General features: G+C 53.7%; 1 long non-coding RNA gene across 1 annotated transcript; it reads right to left on the reverse strand.

Moving 5' to 3' along the window:
• Positions 1 to 3,840: 3,840 nt before the first annotated feature.
• LOC148109776 (uncharacterized) lies at positions 3,841 to 10,211 on the reverse strand. Its single transcript, XR_015724664.1, has 3 exons — positions 10,131 to 10,211; positions 8,818 to 8,865; positions 3,841 to 7,937 (listed from the first exon to the last, which is right to left on the reverse strand). It is a non-coding gene; the product is annotated as an uncharacterized LOC148109776 (long non-coding RNA).
• Positions 10,212 to 11,785: the final 1,574 nt, after the last annotated feature.

The following is an 11,785-nucleotide window of genomic DNA, read 5'->3' on the forward strand; positions in this document are numbered from 1 at the left end:
CTGCTGGGCGGGGGCCGAGGGGACAGGGAAATCCATCTTCCTGGGCCTGATTCTGCCCCCTCAGGCCCATTGGACACCAAATCAGGCCTGGAGCTTCTGGGGGACCAGGGCTGGGTGCGAGAAGACAGAGATTAATCAGCACATATTTTGATGCCAGCCATTGAGCCTACACACACACACAGACACACACACACACAGACACACACACACACACCCTGGCTGATGTCCAAACAATTCCTTTCTTGAATCAGGGATGTGGAAACACACGGTCCTCAAGCACAACCCTGTCCAGCACACAGATGTCCTCCCCGCCTCGTCCAGGAGTTCTCAGAGTGAGACGTCCAAGTCCAGGGCCCCTGCCTGGGCTTGTCACCGAGGGCGGGATCAGCAGCTGGGAGGCAAGGAAGGCTCAGGGCGAGGAGGAGTCATTCTCCCCCAAGGCCCACATCTTCACCATGCCCCTGGCTCTTTCCCTGCTTTGGCTGACGGCTTTGATATTTATTCAACATTTACGAGGTGCCAGACACAGTGCGAGGCCCGCTCTCACATCTCACTTGAGCCTCACCACATGCCAAGGAAGTACATGTAATTTCCCCCATTTCACAGGTGAGGAAACTGAGGCTCAGAGACACGGCCAGGTTTAGAAACGGGTATTCTACACGATTTGCGTTAAAAGATCTCTCCTCTCTCCTTCCCCAGCAACCCACCTTTCCCCTCCAAAGGCAGAAGAGGCAGAGATTATGGGGGCTGTTTCCTATTTACCTAGACGGGGAACTACAGCCTAGAGCAGATCCGATGGACCATCGTGGGAATCACAAGACAGCCCTAGTCGGTCTCATCCCACGTCCACCTTGATGGGGTGAGGAGGCTAGAAACCAGAGAACACCCCGAACACTACTGCCACAAGAGGCCCCTGACCAGCTATAGCCCGCGCCGCCATCCAGGATCTGGCCTGAACCAGAAGGTGGGAGGGGCCGGGCTGTGCAAGGTCAAGTACAGCAGGCTAAACCCTCCTTACCCCCATGATCCAAACCTGAAGACTGGGGATTCTGCTCCTTGAGGGTCTATGCTAGGGGTCTTCATCCATCCCCACCCCAAGTATAAGAACTGCCTCAAGATGGGGTGGGGGTGGCATACACTGTCCTGAGCCGCGGCCCCGGATGGAGCATGAGGAGGGAACGCCGAGACTGACAGAGTGGAATCAATGACTGCCCTGCACAAGGGGGCAGGGGCTCAGGAAGGGAGACCCTTGAACCTTTGCTTGGAAACAGGCTCCCTGTTCCCGCTCCCCCTCCCTCGGGCTGGCCCAGCCTGGAAGCAGCCACTTGAAATGGGTCCCAGGGAGCCTGGGAGAGGGGCTGGCCTGGCTGCCGCCCCAGTCAGATCCACTTCCCCACCCCCCCCCACCCCCCCGCCTTGGGCCCAGCCCCAGCTGGGGTCAGGCGAGAGAGGGAGAGAGCTTTCTCTCTAGATCCATCCCAGTCAGCCTCCCTCCCTGCCACACACGCCCAGCATGGCACCTCTCCAATTGTTCCAGCCCTGGGCAGGCGGGGGGATGTGGGCAAGTCAGCACCCTCTCCTTTCCCAAAAGGCCATGGGGCTTGGGGAGGGGGCAATCCTACTCCCTGGGGTTACTCCAGGGCAGGGCACTGGGGAGCCTCCCTGGGTGGGGCCCCCATTCTTCTCTTTGCCCTAGATGAGTGTTCTCTGACACCAAGCCCCCCCACACCCACCCTCTGAACAAACAGCACCACCCTCCCCACCCGCCTCACACCCAGAAGGATCTGGGTGCCCGGGTAACCTCGGCTGGAGATATCCAGAATCAGCCAACAGGGAATGCTGAGAAGGGTTTAGGGTCGAGAGCAAGTGAACTGGGGGGCCTTGGGTAAAGTTAGCCTGTGCCGAGGCACTGGGTAGGGGCAAGTACTGGCTTTACCATTTCCTAGCTATGCCAGCTTAAGCAAGCCTCCAAACCTCTCTGAACCTCAATTCTTCATCTGTAAAATGGGGCTGAGAATAGAACCGACTTCATAGAGCTTTTTGTGAACATTAAAGTTGTGATATATATAAAACGCTTAGCAAGTATCTTGGAGATACTTAGAACACAATGAATGAGAGTTGTATTGTCTGCAGGGTGGGATGGTCCCTAGATTGGCAATAATAATAACAATAATAACAGATAACATTGTTAGAGCACTTTAGGGACCACGGCCCCGTCCACTAACCCTATGCCTGGCTCTTACTGAGAAAGGAGGAGAGAACTCCCGTCTCCTCACCTCGACCCTCCGAGGCCTTCGCTAACTGTATAGCCCACCCTGGTCTGAGGATTTCAGAGGGCTCTGTCCTGGCTCACTCACGGTAAGCCCTAAAGGTGCCCCCCATCACATTGTTATCCGTGCCCCCCCCCACCACACACACACACACACACACACACACACACACACACACACACACACAGTGTTCCTCCTACTCCTTCCTTTCCCTGGAGCAAGGAAGAAAGAGATACCAGAGTTTGAAGGATGTGAAAATTAGCTGGAGCTGAGAGAGGTATCAACTTCAAGGCAGCCCCCCCCATCTCTGCCCAAGGGATGGTGTTTCCACAAGTCTCTGCAGGGAGACCCCCACCCCGCCCCAGGTGTGGACTGACACTGTCGAGCAAGGAGAGAGAGTGAGAGAGGTGGCTTGCCAGCTAGAACAGCAGCCCCAGCCTGGGGGCCTATGCCTGGGCTGGGGCCACCAACCCACCAGCCCAGCACTCAGAGTCGTGGCCAGGGTGGGAAGAGGCCAGAGAAGGGGTCAGTCTGACCTTCTGGATCGAGCTTCCTTGGCCAGAGCTGCAAGTGCCAAGGGTTTGCACCAGCTGGTTGGGGGACCACGCTTTCCCTGGGAGGCAAGAGGGACCGAGGACGTTGCCCTTATCTCCACGTGCCTTCCCAACCCACCTCTGGCCTGTCTGAAGGTCTTGTTGGAGTCCCTGCCTCGATTTCCCCACCTGTCAAAGAGGGCCACCAGCTGTTCCTTGCTCTGCCTTCTGGTCAGACTGAGCGGCGATGGGAGCTGCGGGAGAGAAGACCGTGGCATCCTGTCTCTGTCATCGTTAACAGCCACAATTATTATTATTTGGAGAGACGGGCCAGAGGTGGTCAGGGATGCGGTTGGGGTGAATGAAATGAAGAGGTCCTCGGTATGTGCCGTCTCGCCAGGTTAATACTCCTGCCTGTCGGCCTGACAGCTGCAAGATTGATTACCCAGGCCTTCCGCTCTTTATAACTCAATCAGTTGAATTAATCTCTGGCTGTCGGCCCATCTGATGCCTGAATCACAAATTTAATTTGGAGGTGCACGGCTCCTCCCCCATTCCGTCTCCTCCTCTCCTGCCAGCCCCCTTCCTCCTCCGTCCCTGCCTCCTCCTCCTTCCCTCTCCTCCCCTGGCCTTGCTTCTCCCCACTTCTTCCTGTTCCTCCTGCCCCGGCTTCCCTCCACCTCTAGGGCCCCTCAGGGGGTAGTGGGTGGAGGAGGAGGGAGAGGGGGGTGGGTGGCCCTGAGTCAGCAGCCCCTCTGCCCAGGCCGGGGGAGGGGTCATGTTCAACCACCCACCGGGCAAGGCGCCCACCCCACCATGCTCCACCCCAAACGGAGAAAGAGGCTTAGCTGACACTAAGTAAGACATATTAATGTACTAAAGACTTAATGAAGTTGGGGGGGGGTATGGGGTGGAAAGTGCTTGCTTTATTAGTTTATGGCCGATTAATGGGGACGCCATTACTGTGATGGAGATGGATTGCTGCTGTCAGCAGCCTGGGCTGAGGGCCGGCCGCCGCTCTTCCACGGGTGGTGGGTGCCCTGAACAGAGTCAGGGAGAACTTCATTAGAAGCGCCTATAGGATCCCACCTGGGGAGGCCCTGAGGCCAAGCTGGAGGGGTGGGGGCAGGGCTCAGCTCTGGGGCTTGGGAGGGGAGTTCCAAGGGGTCAAGGGCTGGGAGCAAATATCAGTTGGGAACTCACCCCAAGGCAGCTGGGCAGGGAGGTGGCCCGGCTCCGGACCCGGGTACAGCAGGGGCTCACTAATGTCACCTGGAGGAAAGGGAGGAGGAAACTAAAAGGACAGAATGACCAGTGCCCACTTGATCGGCCTGGGACTCTTCTCAGGAAAGAGAATGAAGAGGAAGGGAAGGGAGCCCTAGTCCCTCCATCCTTCCTCAGAGGGGGATAGTGCACAAAGACCCCAGGTCTGCTAGGGACTGGGCCACTCACTGCCAGGCAGAAGTCTGCCCTACCACTCGAATCCCCAGCACCAGGGCCAGACGCATCACCCCACACTCTCCAGTGGAGTGGAGGGAAGACCACATTGCCTCAACTACCTGCCAGCTCCTGACCACACATGCAGCCAAGGTGGAGGGGGAGAACAGGGCGGCTGGACTTAGGGGAGAGCAATGGGGGGATGGGAGGGCAGATGCTACCCAACCTCTGGGTTTTCTCAGGCCTGGGGGACAGGGTGCCCCAGTCACCGGGCAACTGACCCAGACAACCCCTCGGTGGCATCCCCCTTCCCTCAGCTCCTTCTCACCTCCATGACCCCAGCTCCACCTTGCTTTCTATGACAAGGGAGAAGTAAGGGCTGGATCTAACATGGCTCTGCTCCAAGGGGTCCCTCTCTGTTTGGAAGATTCTAGAGGCCCCAGTCTCTCAGGAGTATATGACATTTTGACATGGTCATTTTGATGCAGGAACATTAAACTTTCTGACTTTTTTTAAATTATCAAGTGATGTTCAAAACAGGCACTCTTGGGGCGCCTGGGTGGCACAGCAGTTAAGCGTCTGCCTTCGGCTCAGGGCGTGATCCCAGCGTTACGGGATCGAGTCCCACATCAGGCTCCTCCGCTGGGAGCCTGCTTCTTCCTCTCCCACTCCCCCTGCTTGTGTTCCCTCTCTCGCTGGCTGTCTCTATCTCTGTCAAATAAATAAATAAAATCTTTAAAAAAAAAAAAGAAAAAGAAAAAAACAGGCACTCTCCAATTCCTCCCTAAACCCCACTCTGTCCTAAACCCCTCCCAACCTCAGCTCAGCCCTGAGAGGCATCAAGGATGAAAAGAGATTCTAGGACAGACTCAGAATCAGTCTGTTGACCCCAGTACATGGTACTCAAAATACATCTTTACATTTTGGCACAAGTTAGACCAAGCGACTATGGCAAAACGACTGAGCTAAGTGTCCTATTTGATCTCTTTGGCCTTCTTGCTCAGTGCGCGATTCCATGCACACACGTGTGCCCAGGTCCCTCGGCCGCCAGCGTGCAGCGGAGTGCCAGGCCACGGCTCTGAGTGTGCGCCAGGGCCCACGTCTGTGTGTCGGGTGTCCGTCTGCATCTCAGGTGGACACTCCCTCCTGGGGCACTGACGTTGCCACTCTGCCTGCTCAGGCCTACGGCCAATCATTGCTTCGGGGGTCACACCTAGGCTCCCTCCCCAAGGTAGCAGCTACCTGCTCAGCCTAACTGGGAAATAAATACCCGTTTCTGAGAGTAATTTAATTATTGGCTCCTGCGGACTAGTGGGTAATTAAATTCCGTAGCTCCCAAAGTAATTAATTGCTATGCAAATAGTAATGCCCTCTGCTTTGGAGAGAAGGATCTCGGCCTGGGTTTGCCCTGCAATTAGAAGCTAATAATTACCCTGTCAGTTCCCAGCCTCTGCCCGGTAATTACCTGCTGCAGCCCCACCGGTCACCGAGGGCCGTCACCATCACCGTCACCAGCTGCTGTGGTCCTGGCTGCGGCGGCCCCAGCAGCCAAGGCAGGGCATCTCAGGTTGTTCTTGAGGTCCTCCCCAGGCTGCGCTGTACCCACAAACCTCAGGAGCCCCAGAGAGATGCCCTCACTTCTGACCAAAGGCAGCCAAGGCCAGAGCCTCCTCAGCCTCCCTTCGTTAACAGAAGCGGAGCCTCAACTCCTCATGTGTGAATTCCAGTTAAGTCAGTTCAACGAACGCACACGGAGAGAGTCCCAGCTGTCGGGAACTTTCCCAAAGAGCATCTAACAGTTACTCTTCATAAAAATCATGTTTGCCATACGATTTTCTTAGACACACCAACCGGGCTCGGCTGAGCTACGAGAATGGGAGAGGGCAGCCACCACTTCGTAGCAAACACACACGCTCTCCTGGTTATTCAGGAAACACTCATGTAGGGCCTGCTGGAAGGGGATTTGGACAATGTAATTAATATCCCTAATTAGTTGACCTTAAACTAGGGAGAGTATCCCCCGTGAGCCTGACCCAAGCAGGCGAAGGCTTGAGAGGGTTGCGCTCTTCCCGACGCAGGACACCGCAAACAGAAGCAGGGTCTCCCATCGCTCTGCCCTCGCCAGGCTCCCCGCCTGACGGCTGTGGACAGCCTTGCCAGGGCCCGGGGTCCAGCTCATCCCTTCCCACCTGACTGCCCGACCTACAGATTTTGTACTCGCCTAGCCGACCTCCAGAGTTGCACACGCCAGTTCCTCGGAATCAACGTCCTGCACACAACATGTATGCATTAGAATCCATCCACGCGTGGCCCCTCTCAGGCCCACCTCCTTAGAAGGAGCCAGAGCATCAAGAACCCAGGATGCCAGCCCCCACAATCACATCAGCCACTTCCTTGTACTAAATCTCTACTCCCTGTAGTAAACCTGACTGACCTACAGAGACAAAGAAACTGGAGTCAGATACACGCCGGCTGACCGAAGATGCCTTTGCTAGGAAGTGCGGAAACAAAGTGTGGAGCCAGGTGCCTGACTCTAGCCACAGGACATGGCTCCAGGTCTCAAGTCCCAAGTGGGTTACATCTGTGCCCGAATGGGAAGGTATCAGTGGACCCCACACCCCGTAACTCTCAAGTGTCACTGTGGTTTAGCTGCTTATTCATCTCTTACCTGGATCTCATCCCCTCTGTCAGCTTCCAGCCCTCCGTCCCAGGTCTCTGATTCCCTCCTGCGGACGTGGGCCTGGGAGCAGCAGCACCATGTGCCTTCTCGGGACGGGTTGCTCCATCTGAGGAATACCCAGATCGCACCCCCTCTCGATCCTTCTCCTCCAGGTCCAGTGTTTCAACTGAATCCCTGGGGGAAAGCGTCTCGGTGTAATCTCAGAGTTGGGGAGTCCCTGGGGAAGCTGGACGCTGGGCAGAGTGTGTCTGGTGGAAGAGGACTTGCGGAGACCTCCCTGAAGGGCACGAGGCTGAGAAGCTGTCCCATGAGTCTGGGAGAAAAGCAGTGTAAAGAGCAGAAGGGGCCAACAAGGGTGAGTTCCCATCCTGCCCCACACTTGGGCATTTCCCCCTCACCCTTCAGGTCTCTGCTTCAGTGTACTTCCTCCAGGAAGCTCTCCCTCACCCCTAGAGGAGGGTGGGCCACATGCTCCAGTCTCTCCCTCCCCTCCTTCTGTCCTGGGCTGGGTGAGCAGAAGAGCACAGGACACAAAGGATGCAGATGAATGCCTTGAATGCCTTGCCCTTGGGTCAGACACTCCCTGGGATGAGTTCATACCACCTAAAGCAAGATAACCATCAATGCCACTGGAGTGGACGAGACAAAAACGGCAGATAGACAGTGGGCACCAGGAAAGCCAGTGGTGATAAACAGTTTCCCAAACGCCACATGAGGATGTGGACAGATACTCAAGGGAAATACCAAGATTCTCAATGCCAGAGGGTGAAAGTCACTTGACACCAGTGAGGATCTCATCTGTTTGGGAGAAGGCAACCTTGGAGATGTCCCTTACCTGTCTCCCTGGCTTCACCTGGCCCAGTTTCCCCTCATGGGAGAAGGAAAGTAATGGTGTCCCCTGGTCTGGAGTCCACAGCCTGCCTTCTATGCCCAACTTCTGTTTCCGATTTGCTGCAGGAACTGGTAGGAGTCACGCTCCTCCCCACGCCTTCGTGACGAGGCCGTTTCTGCCTCTTCCTAGAGATTTTAGGACAGAGATGTGTGTCACTTATAAGTTAGTACTCTTCAGAGAGCAGTCTAGAAGGCAGGGGCCGTTTCTCCCCCATTAAACTGGGAGTTCCTTCCAAGCAGGGGACCACGTATCTCCCCTCTAAACAGGGATTCCCAAAGGCAGTTGATATTTCCCCTCTATCTTCCCCCTCAGTGCCTGGCACCAAGGCCTGTACACAGTGATTCACTAAAACAAAAACAGAAACTATGAAGTAGCCTCATAGGACCAGGGGTCTCAGAGCATGGCCAGCGACTGCCGGGCACTCTCCACGCAGTCTGGCCTCCTGTCTTGGCTGGTGCAGTTACTGCTCCACTGACAGCTCTTTAGAATCCATTCAGAGTTTTGGCCCTGCCGTAATCTCTGGGTGATGAATATTTCCCCTAATGAACTGATGGGAATTGGATTAGGCTGGAATACCCGTGTGCTTAGCCTCTAGCTGATTAAACCCCCATCTGTGCAAGTACTGCCTATGAACAGCTCGTTACATATAATTTTTTGAAGGAGGGAAAAAATGATCTTGGTATTTGGGTTTTGCAAAGGAGCAGAGGGAAAATAGAAGCAAAAGGTCTGTCCAGAATTTGGCAGGGTCTAGTTGCTTTAAATCTGACCAGGCCAGGACTCCCCCCCACCCCCACTCAGGGCACCCCCACTTCCCCCACTCAGGCCAAGGGTCCCAGAGGTCAGATGTCTGCAGTCTTACCCAGGAGCCCTGCCCAGCGTTCTCCGGGCCCACACCTACCCGTCCCCTGTAAGGAGCATTGACTGGACAGGGAGTTGTTTTGAAAAAGGCAGGAGAGGGAGATGGGGCAATAGTAGGACAAGTCAGACTTGTGTTTCAGTTCTCACCAGATGAGGCTCCAGATCTTTGCTTCTACTCCAAAATCATCCAGTCTCCTTGAAAGAAAATTGTAGGGAGTTTGGAGGCCCATCCGGGTCAGGGACTCTGGGCTATTCCCGGGCCCATTGTCTGTCAGGACCAAGGATAGCACCTGCACCAAGGATCTCCAAACTTCCAGGCTCCTTCACCCATCCCTCTTTCCTCCCTGCTGAACGTGTTTCTCCATTCTTTAACACTCCTTCCTTTTTCTCCTCCTCCCCTTCTTCTTTCCCTCCTCTCTCCCTCCTCCTCCTTCCTCATTCCTTCTCCTTCTTAGTCCCAGGGACAGAGCCTGGCTCTGGTTCTTCACCACCAAGTACTTCATCCCAGGAATCTCTCAAGAAAGTTATTTAAGCACCTATGTAGCCTCTGTTAAAAGCCTCATCCCCAGATTGATGCTCACCCACACCGTACAAGAACACACACACACATACTGAAACATGGTGTCTAGCAGGAAGGAAGGTCAGAGTGATTGTGTTTCAAAGACTGGCTGGCCACCTCTTCCCATCTCCAGTGGGATCAGAGATTGGCCCACTGGACTTAAGTACTCCCAGCATAACTACAACTCTAACTCCACAGCCCTCCCTCATCTCTCCTCTCCTCCCCCCTTTCCCTCCTCCTCCCTTCCCCTTTGCTCCTCTCCTCTGTGTCTCTATGAAAAGTGGCAGCAGCTGCTGGAGAAGGCATATCCTTCAATGAACATCAGCAATTGTAGTGACTGAGTGTCCCAGCCTTCTTTCCTGGTTAATCTAACTTGGGGAGAGTTGAAGTGCACTCTGGCTCTGTTGCCCATGGAAGGCAGAGAATAAATAACAAGCCAGAGGCATAAACAGATGTGCAGATAGACGCAGCTGGCGCTTTCCTGCCAAATTACCATGGACAGAACACTGGCAGGGGGCCAGGATGCCTCCCCCTTTGTTTGGAATTTGGCCACCAGGACCCATCCAAGCTCACCATCCATTTGGCAACATCTGAGTGAGGGGAGGGGATGCCAGGGAAGGGAGTGGAAAGGCTGCAGGTGCCCTTAGGTTTGGTGAAGAGCTCCGGAGGCTTATCGTGAAGACTCAGGTGGGCAGGGGTTAGTGTGGTGGGGGAGGAATGGAGAGTTATGACCAACCCCACCCTGCAGTTCCCTTAGAATAGCTCCCCACAGGGTGTGGCTCAAAGTGGCTTGAAGGCCGACTCTAACAATACCACATATACATATAATGGGCTCTATGCTGCCACCCTCCTCTCATCCAAGGGTTGGGTGTTCCTGTGATCTTCGATCACGATCACGTACAATGCAGCTCAGTGTTGGTGTGGAGTCCAGCAGGCAGGCAGCAGCTGGATGAGAGCCAACCAGAAATGGCCAAACATGAAAAGATGTCCCTGAAGACTCCAGCCCTGGAACATGGAATGGGGGAGAGCTGGTTGGAATTTTTGTGGAACCAGGGGAAGAAGCAGGTGAGGAGGGGGAGAAAGCATGAGTGGGGTGGAGGGGGGAGTGTTGCCCAAGGAGATCTGTCTCTGTGGACACCCCCAGATCTGAATTCAGAGAGACACCAAGCTACTTGCCAGGATTCATTCAGATCACATAGACTCTTTTCTCTTCATCAGTTATTACTTTGTCTTCCTCTTGCCAGGCCAGGTCACACAGCTTCGGGAACATGGAACAGTTTTTCCAGTGCCTGATTACTAGCCCTTCTTCAGATAACGTGACACAGATTCCTGACCTGTGGGGATAGAGGTAGGTGCTCTGGTCAACTATGGCGTGACGATGGGTCTCCAGTGGACCCAGTCTTGTAGGCAAAGGCAAGCAGGAAAGTAATATGACAAAAGTCGTTGCCTACCTAGACAAGAGCAGCAGCGAAGTGGAAGGAGGAGTTGAAGGGAGGAGAAACACAGAGCAGGGAGGCTAGTGTAAGAGCCTGTCGTCCCTCAAGTCCAATGACGTTGGTGGGACTTGCTGATGGGTTGAAAAGAAATTAGAGATGCGGAGGGATAGCATGGCCTTATAATTTATTGTCCAACCCAGAATGGTTTTGAGCATGAAAAGAGTACTATTAATCATTTCACCAGGACAGTAGACATACGCTGGACAATCCCGGGTGAATCTGGGCGCACAGATGCCTTGGTCAAAGATGACCCACGGCATGGCACTTGGGCAACAGGATGTATCGCTGATGCCGACCAAGCAAGCAGTCTGGGAGGCAGAGGGGCAGGATGGAAGGGAGGGAATAATGAGCTTGGAACTGGACTTACTGAGTTCGAAGCGTTTGGAGACATTTGCCTGGAAATTACCAGCAGACCACCATCTTCCAAGCACTTGCTCGGAAATGTGGGTTTCAAGGTTGAAAGAAAAGTCTGAGGTAGATATACAGTGAGTGTCTTTGGACCCAGTTTTGGACCATTTTTAGAAATCTGAATCTCAGAAATACTCATTCTTGTGCAAAATGACATAATTAAGGAGGCTCGCTGTGGCATTGTTTGGGAAAACATAAAGGCCCACCAATAAGGAATTGGTTAAATCTATTATGGAGTGCCGTGTAAAATACATCTGTATGTATTGGGGTATATCCTCATATGCTGGCCTGGAAAATATCTCTGACATGTAAGTGAGAAGAACAAATAATACAATAGTAGTGTGGCATGATAGATCTCTATAATAATTGTTTCTCAACCTAATTTGAGTGTGTGTCTGTCTGACTGAATATGTGTGGTGAATATATAAAAGACCTAGAAGAATACACACCCAATTGTTAAGAGCAGTGACTCACAGGAAAGAGGGTAGGATTAAAGGGAAAGAGGGAAGAGGGGCTTTTCCTTTCGCTACAGATTTCTGGATTGTTTGAAATTCCTATAATCATATATTCATGTACTACATTTAAAAAACAAAAACAATAAAAAAGGATTCTCAAAGACAGATAATGAGTTACCTTATAAAGGTGATGGGGG

Source organism: Ursus americanus, chromosome 6, assembly GCF_024610735.1.
Source record: "Ursus americanus isolate L20-20 chromosome 6, mUrsAme1.1.p, whole genome shotgun sequence".
In the NCBI taxonomy this organism is placed as follows: Eukaryota; Metazoa; Chordata; class Mammalia; order Carnivora; family Ursidae; genus Ursus; species Ursus americanus.